This window comes from Cervus elaphus, chromosome 24 (genome assembly GCF_910594005.1).
Source record: "Cervus elaphus chromosome 24, mCerEla1.1, whole genome shotgun sequence".
Taxonomy (NCBI): Eukaryota; Metazoa; Chordata; class Mammalia; order Artiodactyla; family Cervidae; genus Cervus; species Cervus elaphus.
Window position 1 is genome coordinate 21,910,787 of NC_057838.1, and position 19,337 is coordinate 21,930,123.

Sequence of the window (19,337 nt, forward strand, 5' to 3'; positions counted from 1 at the left end):
TTGAGCAAGCTCCAGGAGTTAGTGATGGACAGGGAGGCCTGACGTGCTGCAGTCCATGGGGTCACAAAGAGTTGGAGACGACTGAGCTACTGAACGGAATCAATAGTACATGAGGGTTGCAATTTTTCTGCATTCTCACCAACACTGGTTATATTCTGTATTTTTTATAGTAGTTATTCTAGTAGGTAGGAAATAAGAATTAATTGTAGTTTTAATTTGTATTTCTCTAATGACTGGTAATGTTGAGCATTTTTTCCTGCTTATTGTTTATTTGTACCTCACCTTTGGAGAAATGTCTATTCAAGCTCTTATCTCATTTTTAAAAATATGGACTGCTTCATGAATTTTTAGATCTTTCTTACACATCATCCATACTACTCTTCTCTGTATCTTTCCAATTTTAATACTTCTGCTGCCAAAGCACACACCAAGTTGGTGATTCTTAATGAGAATTTTCAATGTTTCTCTAACATATTTCCCCTTTTCAAACAAACCACCATCCTCCAACTATGCACCCAATCCCAACGTTTTCTCCATAAAATATTAAAGGAAATTTATATATTCTTAAAACTTATTTATTTTTCATGTTCAAGTCATCAGCTCTTTTCATTTCTTTTTCCCAGGATTTTTTTGTTTCATGTTGTATTTGTTCTTGTCACTGAGTTTGGGGAGAGGAAAATTTTAAGGTCTGAGTTAACTTTGCCACCTTAAATAGCCTGATCAGGGTGGAGATGAGTAGGGAGCAATAATTTAGCCTCACATCTAAAGGAGACATAAATCTTTTTTCTTTTTTTTTTTAATCAGACTGTCATAGGTTTTTCAACATTGTTGTACAAATCATTTATGTTCACACTGCAGCCAACATAAATCATTAACATGAAAGAAAACTAAGCAATCTTAATCAATATTGCTTCCTTCTATGAAACACAGTGGAAATGAAGGAATACAATTTATTATCGATCAGAAATCTCACAAACATTTAGCCAGGATCCTGTATTTTCTATTTTCTCAGAGTTTAGTTGACTCCACACTGGCCTTGATGGTTTTAGGACAAATCAGATCCTTTCCATCCCAAGAACTTTGTCCACCTAGCTCCTTGTCAGCATTTCCTTGTTTTCACTGCAGTCTTCAGTTAATGTCAGTCTTCCCTGAGGTGCCTTCTTGATACCTAACCTGATGGTGCTGCCTCCCAGCAGTCTCTTTCTGCCACTGCACCCACTTTATATTCTTCACAACACAAATCACTTTCTGAACTTATCTTATTAATTTTTTACATGCATGCTCTTTTTAGGGGTGTGCCAGGTATCACAGTGGTAAAGGAAACACCTGCCAGTGAAGGAGATGGAGGAGACGTGGGTTCAGTCCCTTAGTCGGAAAGGTCCTTGCAGGAGGAAACGGCAGCCCATTCCAGTATTCTTGCCTGGAGAATCCCATGGATGGAGGAGCCCAGTGGCTATTGTTCATGGGGTCCCAAAGAGTCCAGTATGACTGAGCGACTGCCTGAGCACACACACATGCAAGCTTGTTTATTGCCAGCCCACCACCACCACCCATTCAAATATTTGTCCCTCGATTGACCTGCCCTGTTTCTCACCTCTATACCCTCAGTTACTGAAACAGTGCCTGATTAATAGCATATGGTGAATAAATATATAATGAATGAATACATGTTGACAGTGTCAGTCAGCAAACTTTTTTTCCTGTAAAAAGTCAAATACAGAGTCAGGCCATATGGACTCTGTTGTTAACTGCTCAACCCTGACTTGGTAGTATTAATAGAAAAGCACTCATAAACGATATGCAACAAATAATCACAGTTGCGTTGCAGTACAATTTTACTTATGGAAACAGAACATGAGTTGGATTTGGCCTCTGGATCAAAGTGTGCTGACTGACTACTGGAGAAGGTTGTTTATTGTCAACTCTGGTGTCAGGGTGCACTTAGATACTGATTCAGATGCTAATGTTTACTAGAAGAATTATTAGTAATCATAAAGTGCCAAAAATAAAATTGGATTTACTTAAAAAATACAATCATTAAGATAAACATTCAGAAGAGTATTGGTGTTAAAGATAGCATGTTGGTGGAAAGGAAATGTATAAATCATCCTTAGGTCCAACAGTGGTCTTCACACTTGAGTACGTCAGAACCACCAGTGGTTGCTGCACTGCGCTTGCAGAATTACCGAAATGATCAGTTTGGAGTGGCACCTGAGAATCTGTGCTTCTATCCAGTGCTAGGTAGAGCTGATGTTGGTGGGGTGTTGAGATGTGACTGAGGTGATGTAGGTGAGACATGAATGCCTGCATGATGGGAGGGGCTGTGGAAATCATAAGGGCACAGATGGAATGGAATTATCCACAAGAGTAGAATAACCCCTTAATCCCTCAGTAGGGATTAAGGATCATTTGGGTGGGGACTTCCCTGGCAGTCCAGTGATTCAGATTTTGCCTCCATTGCAGGGGGTGCGGGTTCAGTCCCTGGTCAGGGAGCTAGGATCCCACATGCCTCATGGTCTAAAAGCCAAAACAGAAAATATGTTGTAATAAATTCAATGAAGACTTAAAAAACGGTCTACATTAAAAAAACAAAGAAAGAAACAAAAACAAAAAGAAATCAATTTGGTATACAAGTAAAGAAAAAAATAGGAACCATATGACTATAACACTGTTAGATGGGAAAACCAGGTAAACGATCTATCCATTATTTGAAATAAGTAGTAGTAGTAGGTTTGAAGGAAATGGAATGAGTAGTGGTTTTGAAGAAAAGATGTTAAGTTTCGGTTTTAACATGCTGTTTTTGTCATACCTACATTCACTCAAGTGGAATTGTCTAGGAGACTTTTGGAAATATGAATGAAGCTTGGGAATGAAGTCTGGGATCAAGACATACACTTTTGGTAGCAGTTAGCAAATGAATGGTTACTGAACCCACAGAAAAATATGAGATAGTCCTTAGAGGATGGGTAGAACAAGAAGAAAGAAAATCTCAGGACTTCTAAACTCTTCCAAGCTAACTATTAATACATTTTCTTCTTTAACAGAAGTACTAGACTAGTAGTCATATAACTGTACTTGAGTAAGCATGGCGTTTCACAATATATTTCCTGATATTATAAATTACGTAAAATGAACCACTCACTTTGACAATGTATGACATTGATACCTAGTTTCAGGAAGATAGATAAAGGATACTGCCCCAAGAGCAGAGCGAGTAGAGGATGACTAATGGTATACCAGCAGTCTCTTCTTGCAGCTGCATCCCACTGATAGATCTTCCAGAGTGGATAAATTGATGCTTTTTACAAAAACTGGAAGAAATATGTTGAATGAAAGAATATTCATAAAGAGGTGAAGTAAAAGGTAAAATTGTAGCTTACCAGGAGTATTTTTCAAAAAAACAAGTAATTCTGTGTCTTCATTTTTTTTTTTTTTTCATTTATTTTTATTAGTCGGAGGCTAATTACTTTACAATAATGTAGTGGTTTTTGTCATACATTGACATGAATCAGCCATGGATTTACATGTATTCCCCATCCCGATCCCCCCTCCCACCTCCCTCTCCACCCGATTCCTCTGGGTCTTCCCAGTGCACCAGGCCCGAGCACTTGTCTCACACATCCAGCCTGGGCTGGTGATCTGTTTCACCCTAGATAATATACATGTTTCGATGCTGTTCTCTCGAAACATCCCACCCTCGCCTTCTCCCACAGAGTCCAAAAGTCTGTTCTGTACACCTGTGTCTCTTTTTCTGTTTTGCATATAGGGTTATCGTTACCATCTTTTTAAATTCCATATATATGCGTTAGTATACTGTATTGGTCTTTATCTTTCTGGCTTACTTCACTCTGTATAATGGGCTCCAGTTTCATCCATCTCATTAGAACTGATTCAAATGAATTCTTTTTAATGGCTGAGTAATATTCCACGGTGTATGTGTACCACAGCTTCCTTATCCATTCGTCTGCTGATGGGCATCTAGGTTGCTTCCATGTCCTGGCTATTATAAACAGTGCTGCAATGAACATTGGGGTGCACGTGTCTCTTTCAGGTCTGGTTTCCTCAGTGTGTATTCCCAGGAGTGGGATTGCTGGGTCATATGGCAGTTCTATTTCCAGTTTTTTAAGAAATCTCCACACTGTTCTCCATAGCGGCTGTACTAGTTTGCATTCCCACCAACAGTGTAAGAGGGTTCCCTTTTCTCCACACCCTCTCCAGCATTTATTGCTTGACATAAATCACAGCAGGATCCTCTATGACCCACCTCTCAGAATATTGGAAATAAAAGCAAAAATAAACAAATGGGACCTAATTAAACTTAAAAGCGTTTGCACAACAAAGGAAACTATAAGCAAGGTGAAAAGACAGCCCTCAGATTGGGAGAAAATAATAGCAAATGAAGAAACAGACAAAGGATTAATCTCAAAAATATACAAGCAACTCCTGCAGCTCAATTCCAGAAAAATAAATGACCCAATCAAAAAATGGGCCAAAGAACTAAACAGACATTTCTCCAAGGAAGACATGCAGATGGCTAACAAACACATGAAAAGATGCTCAACATCACTCATTATCAAAGAAATGCAAATCAAAACCACAATGAGGTACCATTACATGCCAGTCAGGATGGCTGCTATCCAAAAGTCTGTGTCTTCGTTTTTGAAAAATAATGATAAAGAAGATAAGAAAGAAGGATGAGTAAAACAAAGAACAGATGCCAGTAACATATATCAGTACTAAGATTGGAAGCATAAATTCAAATGTTTATGTTATCTCATTAAGTATAAATGGACCAAACTTCCCAATTAAAAGGCAGAGAACTTCAGACTGCATTTAAAAACATAAAGACTGATCCCTATGCTGTCTAAAACAAAATATAGAAAAAGATATGGCATGCACCCTGTAAGAGGAAGAGACATATTAGACAAAGAAGGCTTTAGAACAAGAGTTGTTATCCAAAAATAAAATGAGGTATTCTATAGTGATAAACGAGCAGTTCAGCAGGAAAATATACCAATATTAAATGTTAACATACCCAAAAGAGAGCCTGAATATACACATGGCAAAAACTATCAGCCTCACAGGGAGAAACTGAAAAATCCATGTACCAGAAATCTTTTTGGGGAAATGGATTTCAGAGCGCTGAAAGAAGCTAAAAACTAGATCCAACAGCTGCTTGAACCACGCTGCCAAGTTGAAGAGCTATAGCTGATGTGTTGCTTATAGGAACCATAAGGCAACCACCGAGCTAACCTCTGCTTTTTCTGCCCAGTGCCCTTTCTAGCACACAACAGCAAGAAACCACCTTAAAAGGAAAAAGGTAATTGTTGATCCCTAGCCCCAGCATCAGAGATGACTCTAGAGGATGGATGGATTTTGATTTAAGCAACAATAGTTCAATAAGTGGCACAGTGCTTTCTGATCTATTATGGATCTATCTACTATGGATATCCTTGTATCTTGCCTCAGTTCTGGTAACTGAGAAGTAATAATAGTGCCCTATTACACAGGGCATTGTGATTGAAAACTCGAGTGCTTTCTCAGATGAAATTCCCTGAGTCCAGATTTCTAATTGGTAATGTTGATTATGACTGTGGTTACGCTAGAAAGAGGCTCTTGCATTGCATTTGCCAGTGTGTCTCTTGTAACAGCCATTGGGGTGGATTTCATATTGAGAGTCCTGATTCTGCTCAACAATTTTCCCCAGAGTTGACTTGGAAAACTGAAAATAAGCAATTATTCATCATCTCATTTGAGGTCACATTTTCTGCTGTTTGACTTGAATTCTGCTCCTCTCAGAAGCTAGTTTTGTCCAAATGTCCAAGTTCTGCTTCACTCCTGAACAGTGTAATTGTTGGGAGAAGTTCCATATCCAAATTAATTATATTTTCCAAGTATTGGTAGAGTCGATAAACACTGCTTCAGAGGTGTTCCATTTATTTATTGCTGTTAAGGGCATGGCAACCCACTCCAGTAATCTTGCCTGGAGAATCCCATGGCTTCTGGGATTCTGGAGCCTGACCAACTACAGTCCATGAGGTCACAAAGAGTCAGACATGACTGAGCCACTTAGTATGCACAGAGGTGATTCTTTTGCTCTTCGTGGTATCCTCTGGAGTCACTCAGTACTGTTTAACTGACAGTTGGGTTTGTCTAGAGCATCAAGAATGGCTTCGTTTATATGGCTGTTGTCTTCAAGGCTGATCTCACATGAAATTTCCTCTCTATGATGGAGTAATAGAGATTCTTCATACTATTTAGAGGAATAATAGGACATCTTACATGGTGCTCAGGTCCCCAAGAGATCAATAGAGAAATTATTTAGGTATTAAAGGCCAGACTCAGAAATAGCATAGAGTCACTTTGGCCAAAATCAGTGCAAAGAAAGACTTTTTCCTACATCTTGCATACGAGATGCTTTTGTAAAGTAGGCACCTTGCCACATACCTAAGCATGCAGGCAGAATTAATCAGATTAGCATTATGTTGGTGAAAAGACTAATGAGGCATTCTTGAGCAAGTCAGCATTTTCAGAAACAGAAACCAAGACTAGGAAGCGTGGAGTTCTGCTGTTCTGATAACTTTATTTCAAACAAGAGAAAAAGTAAGAATTATCACCCATGTGCTCAGACAATTTCTCAAACTATAGTTTAAAGTTACATCTTAATTTGGAGATTGCAAAATTGAGCACAGCCATATGTGAAACTCCACATGGGTGGAAGCAGGGGAAAGACTAGTCAGTCATATATGTAAATTTTGTGACTTTCCCTCAACAATGCAGAGAATCTGTCATTAAAAAAATAATATACTCATAATCATATAATCATATGAGTATACTATTTTTTTTTTACCAGACCACCTGACCTGCCTCTTGAGAAATCTGTATGCAGGTCAGGAAGCAATGGTTAAAACTGGACATGGAACAACAGACTGGTTCCAAATAGGAAAAGGAGTACATCAAGGCTGTATATTGTCACCCTCCTTATTTAACTTACATGCACAGTACATCATGAGAAATGCCAGGCTGGATGAAGCACAAGCTGGAATCAAGATTGCCAGGAGAAATATCAATAACCTCAGATATGCAGATGACACCACCCTTATGGCAGAAAGCAAAGAAGAACTGAAGAGTCTCTTGATGAAAGTGAAAAAGGAGAGTGAAAAAGTTGGTTTAAAACTCAACATTCAGAAAACTAAGATCATGGCATCTGGTACGATCACTTCATGGCAAATAGAAGGGGAAACAATGGAAACAATGAGAGATTTTATTTTGAGGAGCTCCAAAATCACTGCAGATGGTGACTGCGGCCATGAAATTAAAAGACGCTTACTCCTTGGAAGGCAAGTTGTGACCAACCTAGACAGCATATTAAAAAGCAGAGACATTACTTTACCAACAGAGGTCTGTCTAGTCAAGGCTCTTGTTTTTCTAGCAGTCATGTATGGATGTGAGAGTTGGACTATAAAGAAAGCTGAGCACCGAAGAATTGATGTTTTTGAACCGTGGTGTTGGAGAAGACTCTTGAGACTTGGACTAAAAGGGTATCCAACCAGTCCATCCTAAAGGAGATCAGTCCTGAGTGTTCATTGGAAGGACTGATGTTGAAGCTGAAACTCCAATCCTTTGGCCACCTGATGCGAAGGGCTGACTCATTTGAAAAGACCCTGATACTGGGGAAGATTGAGGGCGGGAAGAGAAAGGGACAACTGAGGATCAGATGGTTGGATGTCATCACCGCCTCAATGGACATGAGTTTGGGTAGACTCCGGGAGTTGGTGATGGACAGGGAAGCCTGGCGTGCTGCAGTCCATGGGGTCGCAAAGAGTTGGACACGACGGAGGAACTGAACTGAACTGAACCTAATTGGGCTGCAAAATCTCAAGTCTTTTTTTACCTTCTGTCTAGAGTTTATCCCTTTGCCTTCTGACACCCTTAACTTGTTCCTCGTCTCAACTCACTAAACCTTCCTGATATATCCCCAGCCTTCTTTTAAGAAGTGTATTATTATCATTATTATTACTTTGCTTTAGTAAGAGGTGGGGAAGTAGTCTTCATTATGTAAAATGTGATATACAAATTTGTGTGGAGTGCTTCTAAAAGTAGAATGTCTGCCAAGTCCTCTAGCAACTTTACCAGCGTATAATTAAGCACTCATTTAAACTATAGTTTATGTTTGTGTGAAGGGAGAGTGTAGAACTCAAAAATAGAAGTTTGTTGTGGGTTTTTTTTTCCTGTATTTTTAAATTATATGTTAGATTCTAGTTTTGACAGCTATGGCTTTTAAAGTAACAAAACTGGATTTTCAATTCTAGTAATGTGGTGACTGAGATGACTGAAGAAAGCATCTTGATACAGGACACCTAAAGAGTCCTGGGTAGAATGATGATCTATGTAAAATAAAACAGCCTTCAGAGGTTAGATTTAGGAGGAAAAGCAAATCTAGAATAGTACTGAGAATTGATTGCAGCATATTTTCTGGAGCATGTGATTATCTCTGATGGCCTAGACCTGAATATTTAAGTCTATGCTTTTGTGGTAGAGTAGACATAAAGCCTTCATTCTAATTTTGTAAAGGAGTATCTCAACAGAATTTCAGCTTTTTGAAATTTGTTGAAACTTGCTTTGTGGCTCAGCATATTCTTAATTTTTATAAATGTTTTATGTGTGCTTGAAATATATGTATTCTACAGTTTCAAAAGAGACTGATTTATATATCAATTGCATTTATTCATGTTACTCAGATATAGCACAAGGGCTTTTTTTTTACATTTGTTTGTTGTTATTGACAGATGTATATTAAAATTATTTACTATGGTCAGATAGAGGTATACAAAGAAGTACAATGAAACTTTCAAGAGTGATATGTTCTCCATTGGTAACTGTAATGATCTCAATTTTGTATATATATCTTAAAATTGATTAAATGGTATATTTTTAATAGGCCAACTTTCTTTTATGTATACTATATCAATAGAGGTCTTAGAATGAGCCATTATTCTTTGCCATTTAACCAAGTACATGAGAAAAAGCATAGTAATATCTCAGTAGATACAGTAGAAACTCACTTAGTGAATTTCAACATTTGTTCATGAAAGAAGGTATTATTAATGTATTAGAATTTGATAGAACCTTTCTTAATGTAGTATAGGAAGTAGTATACATCCACACACACAAACTATGGATATCATGATATTTAGTGGTGAAATATTAAAAAAAAAAACTTTCTCAGTGCAATGAGAACAAGTTAAGGTCACCCGCTCTTTCTCAGTACTTTAAAACATAGTACTTTTCTGTACATCTGTGTCTATTTTTCTGTTTTGCATATAGGGTTATCATTACCATCTTTCTAAATTCCATATATATGTATTAGTATACTGTATTGGTCTTTATCTTGAAACAGATCACCAGCCCAGGTTGGATGCATGAGACAAGTGCTCGGGCCTGGTGCACTAGGAAGACCCAGAGGGATCGGGTGGAGAGGGAGGTGGGAGGGGGGATCGGGATGGGGAATACATGTAAATCCATGGCTGATTCATGTCAATGTATGACAAAAACCACTGCAATATTGTAAAGTAATTAGCCTCCAACTAATAAAAATAAATGGAAAAAAATAATAGTATTTTTAAACCTAGATTCAGGTAAATCTATACACAAACTAGTGGTTCAGTATGTACTGAGAGATAAACATTTAAGTGCCTAAATAAAGGGTCAGACAAATGTATTTCTAAAACTATTTCCTGTCTCAAACTCTCTCAACTATGACTCTTGAAATGACCATGCTTTCATGCCCTGAATCGTCCCATTATGTTCAGAGGATGAACTTTTGTGCATCCAGGCAGGCAGGAGCTATGCACCATACTTAGAATGTAAAAAGCTGTCACTCAAGTAATTTTTTGTTCTAAGGCTCCCATTAAAAAGTCTGGTTTAATAAGATGTTTAGAGGCCATAATTCAAGATGCTATTAGCAGACTTGTACAGATGCCTTAGTACTGTATGTCTGGGTCTAGAACATTTATGTTTAGTAGTCTTTCACAGACTGACCTTTTGAAGAATTTTAATGGCAGACAGAACATAATGTGCTGATATCTAAGATAAAGAAACAGCTACTGATCATTTCATTAAATTATACTAACTATAAATTTAGTAACCATCCTCAAGAATGTCTATAAGTACTTCCTTTAACAAATGTTTCTCTAGTTCTTCACCTGCTCAAAAGGTTGTGGACATTTTGCACTGCCTTCAGTAAGTTTTTCAGAAGGAAAGAAACTTTATAAGATTCTGCTCAGATGCAGCGATCATTACTTATTATTTTTCAATTTAATTTCAGTATAAATTAACTTACCTTTGTGCAAGTAGCATTAAAGCTAATAACGCTAAAAAGGATTAAGATTAGAAAGTAAGCTGTCAGTGACAAAGCTCATTAATGGCCTTTATCACTACAAGCTGATGAACTACATCTAGGATAATTGGCCTAATTACAATACATTTGTTTCTTTAGCCAGGTATTCTTTGCTTCACTCTCTACTAATTACTTATGGGTCTCAGTTTGGCCAATTAAATTTCTCTTCCCTTTCTAACCATTTGTAAAACATATAGCCCAGATGTCCTATACCTGTGCTCATAGTAGTTAAGAACGGCTTTAAGGAGACAAGAAATAGAAAGGCAAAAAGAGATATTTTTATCTTTGGGTATAGGGTAAAAAAAAAGATATAGAATGAATAATAATTATTTTGGGTTTTTCACCTATTTCTTTTAAGTGGGGTTGCAAAAATTTATTTAAAATCTAACAATACCAGAGACCCCTGAAATATTTTATTTGATTCATTTCCATAAAACACTTTAGTTATTTTGTTTTCATGACAAGTAACAGAAACACCCAACTAAATATGGTTTAATGATTTTTTAAAAAGTTAAATTATTTTATATAAAAGGTAGGCAGGACCTCATTCTGCATGTCAGTGCTGGTGAAGGCAGGTGCTATTTTTGAATTCTCCCTCTAACTTGCCAGAGTAGGGAGGCATGCCCCACCGAGGGCCCAGCCCACACCCATGTGCCACAGCAGTGGGCTAGATAAGCACCCACCCCCCCATCTCCACACCAAAACAGGTAGGCCCGTGCATCCCATTCAGGGGACTTCACTTCAGTGTCCATCTCTGGTGGCCAAAGGACATTGCACTTTTGAGCCCCATGGGAATCCTCCTAGACAAAGCCACCCACTCCTTCAAGACTGGGAGGGATAGCTGATTTGCCTGCTGCTGCTGCTGCTGCTAAGTCGCTTCAGTCGTGTCCGACTCTGTGCGACCCCATAGACAGCAGCCCACCAGGCTCCCCCATCCCTGGGATTCTCCAGGCAAGAACACTGGAGTGGGTTGCCATTTCCTTCTCCAGTGCATGAAAGTGAAAAGTGAAAGTGAAGTCACTCAGTCGTGTTCAACTCTTCGTGACCCCATTGACTGCAGCCTACCAGGCTCCTCCGTCCAAGGGATTTCCCAGGCAGATTTGCCTGCTACCTAGAAACAAATAGGAAAAATGAGGAGACAGAGGAAAATGTTCCAAACAAAAGAATAAGACAACCCCTCAGAAAAAGAACTTAATGAAACGGAGATAATGAATCTACTTAATAAAGTGTTGAAAGCAATGGTCTAATGGGTTTCACCAAACACTGGAGAAGAATGGATAAACACAATGAGAACATCAGCAAAAAATAGAAAAATGTAAGGAAGTACCAAGCAGAAGTCACAGACCTAAAGAATATAATAAGTGAACTGAAAACGTGCTAAAAAGGCTCAACAACAGACTGAATGAAGCAGAACAGCAAGCTGAAAGACCAAATGATGGAACTCATCAGGACAGTGCAACAAATAGAAAAAAGAAAATTTAAAAAGTGAAGATACCTTAAAAGGACCTCGGGACAAAATCAAGTGAAACAACCTTTACATTATAGGGGCCCGGAAAGAGAAGAGAGAGAGAAAGGACCAGAAAAATCATTTGAAGAAATATTGGCTGAAAGCTTCACTAATCTGAAGAAGGAAACAGACATTCAGGTTCAGGAAGCCCAGATAGTTGGAATTAAGCTGAACCCAAAGAGAGTGACACCAAGACATGATATAATGAGTAAAAGTTCAAGATAATGAGAGAAACAGATTTTATAAGGCTACAATGGGAGTGATTTTGAAGGTGTAATTAATGCAAAATAAAGATGTGAACAATTAGAATTAGCAAGTAAGTGATATTAGACTTGTACTCAAAACTGTAAAAAATTATAAAACTGGAAAAACAATTTGAGGCAATTGTTTTCAGACTTTAGACAATAGGAAATCAGATTTGTAATAATTGAGATAAAAGAAATATGCAAGTTAATCCAGTAACTTGAACAGGCCTACTGGAGTAGTCTTTAGTGAGCTGAAAACTAAACCGAAGTACCAAATATTGCATAATTTGTTTCTAGGAATAAGTAAAAAAGCAAAATAGATTCACTATAATAAGAATAATAAATGAATAATAATAAAACCAAATTTCACAAAAATAAAAGAATCTGCCAATACTTTATCTGTTCACCAGAAGAAAAACTATCACCATTTATAGAAAACATAGAAAAATAGGTACTCCAAGCTCTTATTAAAACACATCACTCAAAATTTTCAACATACAACTAAAAGTATTGTATATGAAAGTAGTGGAAAACATGGCCAATAATTTTTTTTTTTTTAAAGTTAGGAGAACAGACTCCAGTATGACACAAATGTTGGAAACAGCCTCAATAGGTTTAAAGCAGCTAATAAACATATATTTAGCATCCCAGGTGGAACAATTGGTAAAGAATCAACCTGCCAATGCAGGAGACACAAGAGATGCAGGTTTGATCCCTGGGTTGAGAGGACCCCCTGGAGGAAGACATGGCAACCCACTCTAGTATTCTTGTCTGGAAAATTCCAGGGACAGAGGAGCCTGGCCGGCTACAGTCCATGGGGTGCAAAAATCAGACACGACTTGGCAACTGAACAGCAAAAACATTAACAAATACAGCACACACACACACACACACACACACACACACACACACACACGGTTGTAATTGGTGATCAGTGGGGAAACTTACAACAGAAATTTTAAGAAGGTGGAATGAAAGTTCTAGAAGTGAAAGCATAAGAATTAAAATTGTAAAATTCTCTTAATTTGCTAAACAGGAGGTTTTAGAGGTCAAGAAAAAAGAGACAGTAAATTAGAAGAAAGCCTAAAGAGCACAGAGAGAAAATATTGAAAACATAGTAAATGAGACACTGGTGGTCAGTGTACAGTATGAAATGATGTAGTATAACTAGAGTCCCAGAAAGAGAATAGAGTTAATGAGATAGAAAAAGTAAAGAACTAATGGAGAATTTTCCAATTTTTTTAAAAAATATAAACTTAGGCAATTAAAACTATATTTTGGCATAAAAATGTCCAAAACTAAAGTCAATTAAGAAATCTTGAAAACAAACCAAGAAAAAGACACACTACATAGAAACAAACAAGAAATATGATTAATGGTTGGATTGTCATCAGAAACAATAGAACAAGAACACAATACACTGTTAAAAACTCCAACTCTAAAATTTATCTTTGACAAAGGAGGCAAGGATATACAATGGAAAAAAGACAACCTCTTTAACAAGTGATGCTGGGAAAACTGGTCAACCACTTGTAAAAGAATGAAACTAGAACACTTTCTAACACCATACACAAAAATAAACTCAAAATGGATTAAAGATCTAAATGTAAGACCAGAAACTATAAAACTCCTAGAGGAGAACATAGGCAAAACACTCTCCGACATAAATCACAGCAAGATCCTCTATGACCCACCTCCCAGAATATTGGAAATAAAAGCAAAACTAAACAAATGGGACCTAATGAAACTTAAAAGCTTTTGCACAACAAAGGAAACTATAAGTAAGGTGAAAAGACAGCCTTCAGAATGGGAGAAAACAATAGCAAACAAAGCAAAAGACAAAGGATTAATCTCAAAAATATACAAGCAACTCCTGCAGCTCAATTCCAGAAAAATAAATGACCCAATCAAAAAATGGGCCAAAGAACTAAACAGACATTTCTCCAAAGAAGACATACAGATGGCTAACAAACACATGAAAAGATGCTCAACATCACTCATTATTAGAGAAATGCAAATCAAAACCACAATGAGGTACCATTACACACCAGTCAGGATGGCTGCTATGCAAAAGTCCACAAGCAATAAATGCTGGAGAGGGTGTGGAGAAAAGGGAACCCTCTTACACTGTTGGTGGGAATGCAAACTAGTACAGCCGCTATGGAAAACAGTGTGGAGATTTCTTAAAAAACTGGAAATAGAACTGCCATATGACCCAGCAATCCCACGTCTGGGCATACACACTGAGGAAACCAGATCTGAAAGAGACACGTGCACCCCAATGTTCATCGCAGCACTGTTTATAATAGCCAGGACATGGAAGCAACCTAGATGCCCATCAGCAGATGAATGGATAAGGAAGCTATGGTACATATACACCATGGAATATTACTCAGCCATTAAAAAGAATTCATTTGAACCAGTCCTAATGAGATGGATGAAGCTGGAGCCCATTATACAGAGTGAAGTAAGCCAGAAAGATAAAGAACATTACAGCATACTAACACATATATATGGAATTTAGAAAGGTGATAACGATAACCCTATATGCAAAGCAGAAAAAGAGACACAGAAATACAGAACAGACTTTTGAACTCTGTGGGAGAAGGTGAGGGTGGGATGTTTCAAAAGAACAGCATGTATACTATCTATGGTGAAACAGATCACCAGCCCAGGTGGGATGCATGAGACAAGTGCTCGGGCCTGGTGCACTGGGAAGACCCAGAGGAATCGGGTGGAGAGGGAGGTGGGAGGGGGGATCGGGATTGGGAATACGTGTAAATCCATGGCTGATTCATATCAATGTATGACAAAACCCACTGGGAAAAAAAATAAAAAAAAAATAAATTAAAAAAAAAATAAATATGTAGTGAAAAAAATAAATAAATAAAATTTAAAAAAGATCATCAACCCAAAATTCTATATGTAGTGAAAATATCCTTTAAAAATAAGATTAAGTAAAAGTATTTTTTAGATAAATAAATGATGAATTTATTGGCAGCTGACCTACACTACAATAAATGCTAAAGAAATTTTTATTAGCATTTCACCATAAGAAGTTTGAATGTACAGAAAGCCATGAGAGACAAAGAATGTGACAAATATGTAAATAAATTGAAGATATATTGTTCTTTTGATTTCTTTATATGACAACTGAAAATTTCAAGAAAAAAATAATTTTTTACATTGTTGTATATAATGTATATGAATGAAAGATTCATGGCAACAATACTACAAAGAACAGGGGTGGGGGATAGAATTACAATGTTGGAGGTTTCTTATACTTTGCAAGAATGATACAGTATTAATTCTAAGTAGACTGAGATAAGTTAAAATGCATATTGTATCCCCAGTTACAACACTTAAAACACATACACACACAGCCATAATCAAAAACAAAAAGTTGAGTTATTAAAACAAAATGTTGAGTGAATCTTTTCAGCCAGAAGAAGGTATAAAATAATGAAGCAAGGAGCAAGTAATATATTGGTAGGTGAAAAGAAAGCCAAGATATATTAAATCACAAAAATACCAACATTTACATTAAATATTAATAGACTAGATACCTCCGTTAGATGCAGAGACTGTTAGACTAGATAAAATGCAAATCCCAAAATGCTTTGTATAGAACATGTACTTTAATAACATACAGTTGGAAAGTAAAAAGATAGACAAGGATATATTATATTTTTGATATTTTAAAACCAGTTTGGGATTCATACTATTAATCAAGGAAAAGTCCTAGATAGCTAGTATTACCAGAGAGAAAAAAAAGAAAACTTATGACATTGAAAAAGTTAATCTGTCAGGGAGACATATCTACCCAAATGTGTACACTTTTGATAACATTAAAAATTCATGGGGCATATAATGACAGAGGTGAAAGGAAAAATAAGCAGATGCACAACTCAGTTGTTGATAGAACCAATAAAATACCACAACACCAGTGTCCCTGCCTAAAGTGCTCATTCCTCATATTTTTCCAGACTGACTGAAGTGCTCTTTTCTTTCATCAACTGAGGCTTAGCATTCTGTCTAATCCTACACAGCCTCCCTTGACAACCCATGTAAAGGAGTCATGACTTGACTAGTATTTTCCCATGAGTTACGTTCGCAATAGATGTATTCATACCAGACATTTTCTTTTTTATTTGGTCATTGCCAGTTTCTCCCCTGTCCAGATATAAGTTCCATGACTGCAGTCTTTTCTATCTTGCTGCTCTGCATTGTACCCTGGTGCTTGGAGCATTCTGATAAAGAGGGACCACACAATGAATGTTTCTTGAATGGATAGATGCCTGAATGAAGGGGGATAAGCTTATGATCTGTTTTTTAAAAAATTTAGGGTGAAATTTGTTGAATTATAGTATAGGAACATAAAGTAAAAATTATACATGTTTAAAGAAAAGCTGTATAACATACTAAAAATAAGAATGTGTATGTATAAGAGAATGCAGAGTAGAAACAACATGGATATAGAAAATGAGGTGTTAAATTTAAATATGCTAATTATTATTCAAAATAGAGATTATCATATTAAAATTAATAAACTAAGAAATAGAAATTTAAGTCTATTATTTAAAATGTAGAGGCAACTAGTAACACATTAAAATTAGACTCTGTACATTTCAAATAACTAAAAGAGGAAGCAAAAAGGAAAGAAAGTATAAGCAGTATAGCAAATATGACAAAGTGTATCTACAAAGGAAATAAAGCTAACTAGCAATAATGAATGTAAACTGGAAAAACTGGTAAAGTAAACGGGGAAAATATTATTATAAAAAGTTATTTTTGTTTTGTAAGAGAGATACACATAAAAGAAAATAAAATGACATATTTTTATTGAAAATAATAAGCGTTGGCAAAGACACATGGGCAGATTCAAACAAATATTTAGCAGGAGTCCTAACATTACCATTATTTGAGAATTTAATTGAAGGCCAAATGCATTGGATGAAACAAATGTGGTGTGCCTTATAATTATAATGCATGCAATCCAGAGAAATATGTAACAGTTATGAATCTTTTTATACACCCAGAAACTTGGCATCAAAAATATAGATCCAAAACTGAATGAAGTTAAAGGAGAACTAAAAGCATAATAATTCTTTCAGCCAGTTCTAGATATAAAAAATTAAAATAGGTAAGGCTATTGAGCCTTTGATTAATAATTCTTTGGATAAAATATCTGCTTTTTTAAAGGATACTTAAAATAATTATACATGGCTGTATATTAAGCCATGAAATTTCATATTTCACAAACTGTAAGCAATATACTATAAATGTTTTCAATAATACAAAGAAAAAATAGTAACAAATTAAGTAAAACAATTTCATGGAACTTAAGAATATCTTTTTTGAAAAATTCTCGAGTTCAAAATGAACTGAAATATTATAATATTTATTAATTCTTAAGACAATTTTTCGAGTAATTTACAGTAGAATTGAGACCACTGTGCAGCTACCCCACATAAGTATAACTTCTCCCATTATCAACTTCACTCACCAGAATGGTATTTTTTTTTTTAACCAAGAATGAATCTGTGTTAAAACATCAGAATTACCAAAGTCCATAGTTCAGTCTTGTTGCACATGCAGTGGGTCTCAGCAAGTATATAACAACATCTGTCCATCATCACGACGTCATACAGAACATGTTCACTACCTTAAAACTTCTCTGTGCACATCCTATTCACCTCTCCCCTCCACATACAAATTTTAATGCAGTAATAAGTGTCAAAAGTCACAGAGTCACCCTAAAATCAGTCTAAAAGGGAAAACTTTTACCTCAAACATTTACACAACTGACAAAAAATTTGTAAAATAGTAAGTTCAACTTGTTTAAAATACAAAGAAAGAGTGAAAGAAAATGAAAGAAGAGAAAAAGAAAGAAGAAAGTAGGGTGGAAGGAAGCGGAAGAGTGAGGGACAAATGAAGGAATTTAGGAAGAAAGAGTAAAGATAGAAACAAATATTGATTTATCTATAAACAAGATAATTCCAGCAAAATTATTTAAAACACAAAATTCTTAGGAAAACAAAGCAGCCAAACAAAATAAGTTAAAATTTTTATTTTTGAATAATAAGAAGGATAAAACAGCTTATAGAATGACAACTGAGAATGCAGAGATAGGAAGTGAGCAATGACAAAAGAAAGAAAGAAGTAATGGAAAGCATTCTTCACAGTCATGTAACTATATATTTTCAAATATATTGAAAATCTATATAAAATAAATGATTTCTTAGAAAACATCAATGACAGAAAGTTACTCCAAAAGGAACTCAAAACATAACCAGATCAATAGTTACAGAATATATTAAATAAGTTAAGAAACAGTGCCTGGCAAAAGTATTTCCTCAGTTGAATTCTTTAAAGTCTCCAAGGAAGAGGCATTTTAAGAGTTATCCAATAGAAAAAGAAACCTTAGAGAAATCTTCCAGGAAGACAACAAAAAATAAATTAGGAAACATGCAAAATAATCAGTGGGAAACTGTAGACCTGTACTGTCCCATAAGGTAGCCACTAGCCCCGTGAGACTATTTAAATTTAAATTTTTTTTCCATTTATTTTTATTAGTTGGAGGCTAATTACTTTACAATATTGTAGTGGTTTTTGTCATACATTGACATGAATCAGCCATGGATTTACATGTATTCCCTGTCCCGATCCCCTATTTTCTCAGTTGCGCTAGTCATAGGTTGCATTTCAATTGCTTAGTAGTCACATCTGGCTAATGGCTTCTATGCAGGACAAGGCAGAAACAATAGAATGTTTCAGACTTCACTAGTAGTTCTGGAAGAAATGCCCCAGTGAGTTTCTCCTTCCTGAACCAATCACAGATGAACAAATAAACTGGACAGCCTCATTGGTTAAACTTGGTCCATCTACCCACCTCTGAGGCCAAGGAACAGGGATTTACTGAGACGCTGTGATTTATAGGTCCTGTAGAGTCTCAGGAGAAGATAAACAATCCATGTCACTGCACATTTTCAAATACATTAGATTTCTTTGGCACAAAGGCTTTCTGAAACTGATAGATATTGCCCCAGTCTGAGAGTGGAAGCTGAGACTCATAGAGACTAGGATCTTGCTCAAATTCACTCTGCTGATAAATGCCAAAGCTAGGTCTTAAATCCAGCCCTTCTGAATGCAGGCCCATTGCAGTCTTCATAATATATCACCCAGT

The 19,337-nt window shown here is 36.3% G+C and overlaps 1 non-coding gene across 1 annotated transcript; it reads right to left on the reverse strand.

The window, feature by feature from the left end:
• Positions 1 to 321: 321 nt before the first annotated feature.
• On the reverse strand, positions 322 to 424 carry LOC122683358. Its single transcript, XR_006337708.1, has one exon. It is a non-coding gene; the product is annotated as a U6 spliceosomal RNA (small nuclear RNA).
• Between the last annotated feature and the right edge of the window lie 18,913 nt (positions 425 to 19,337).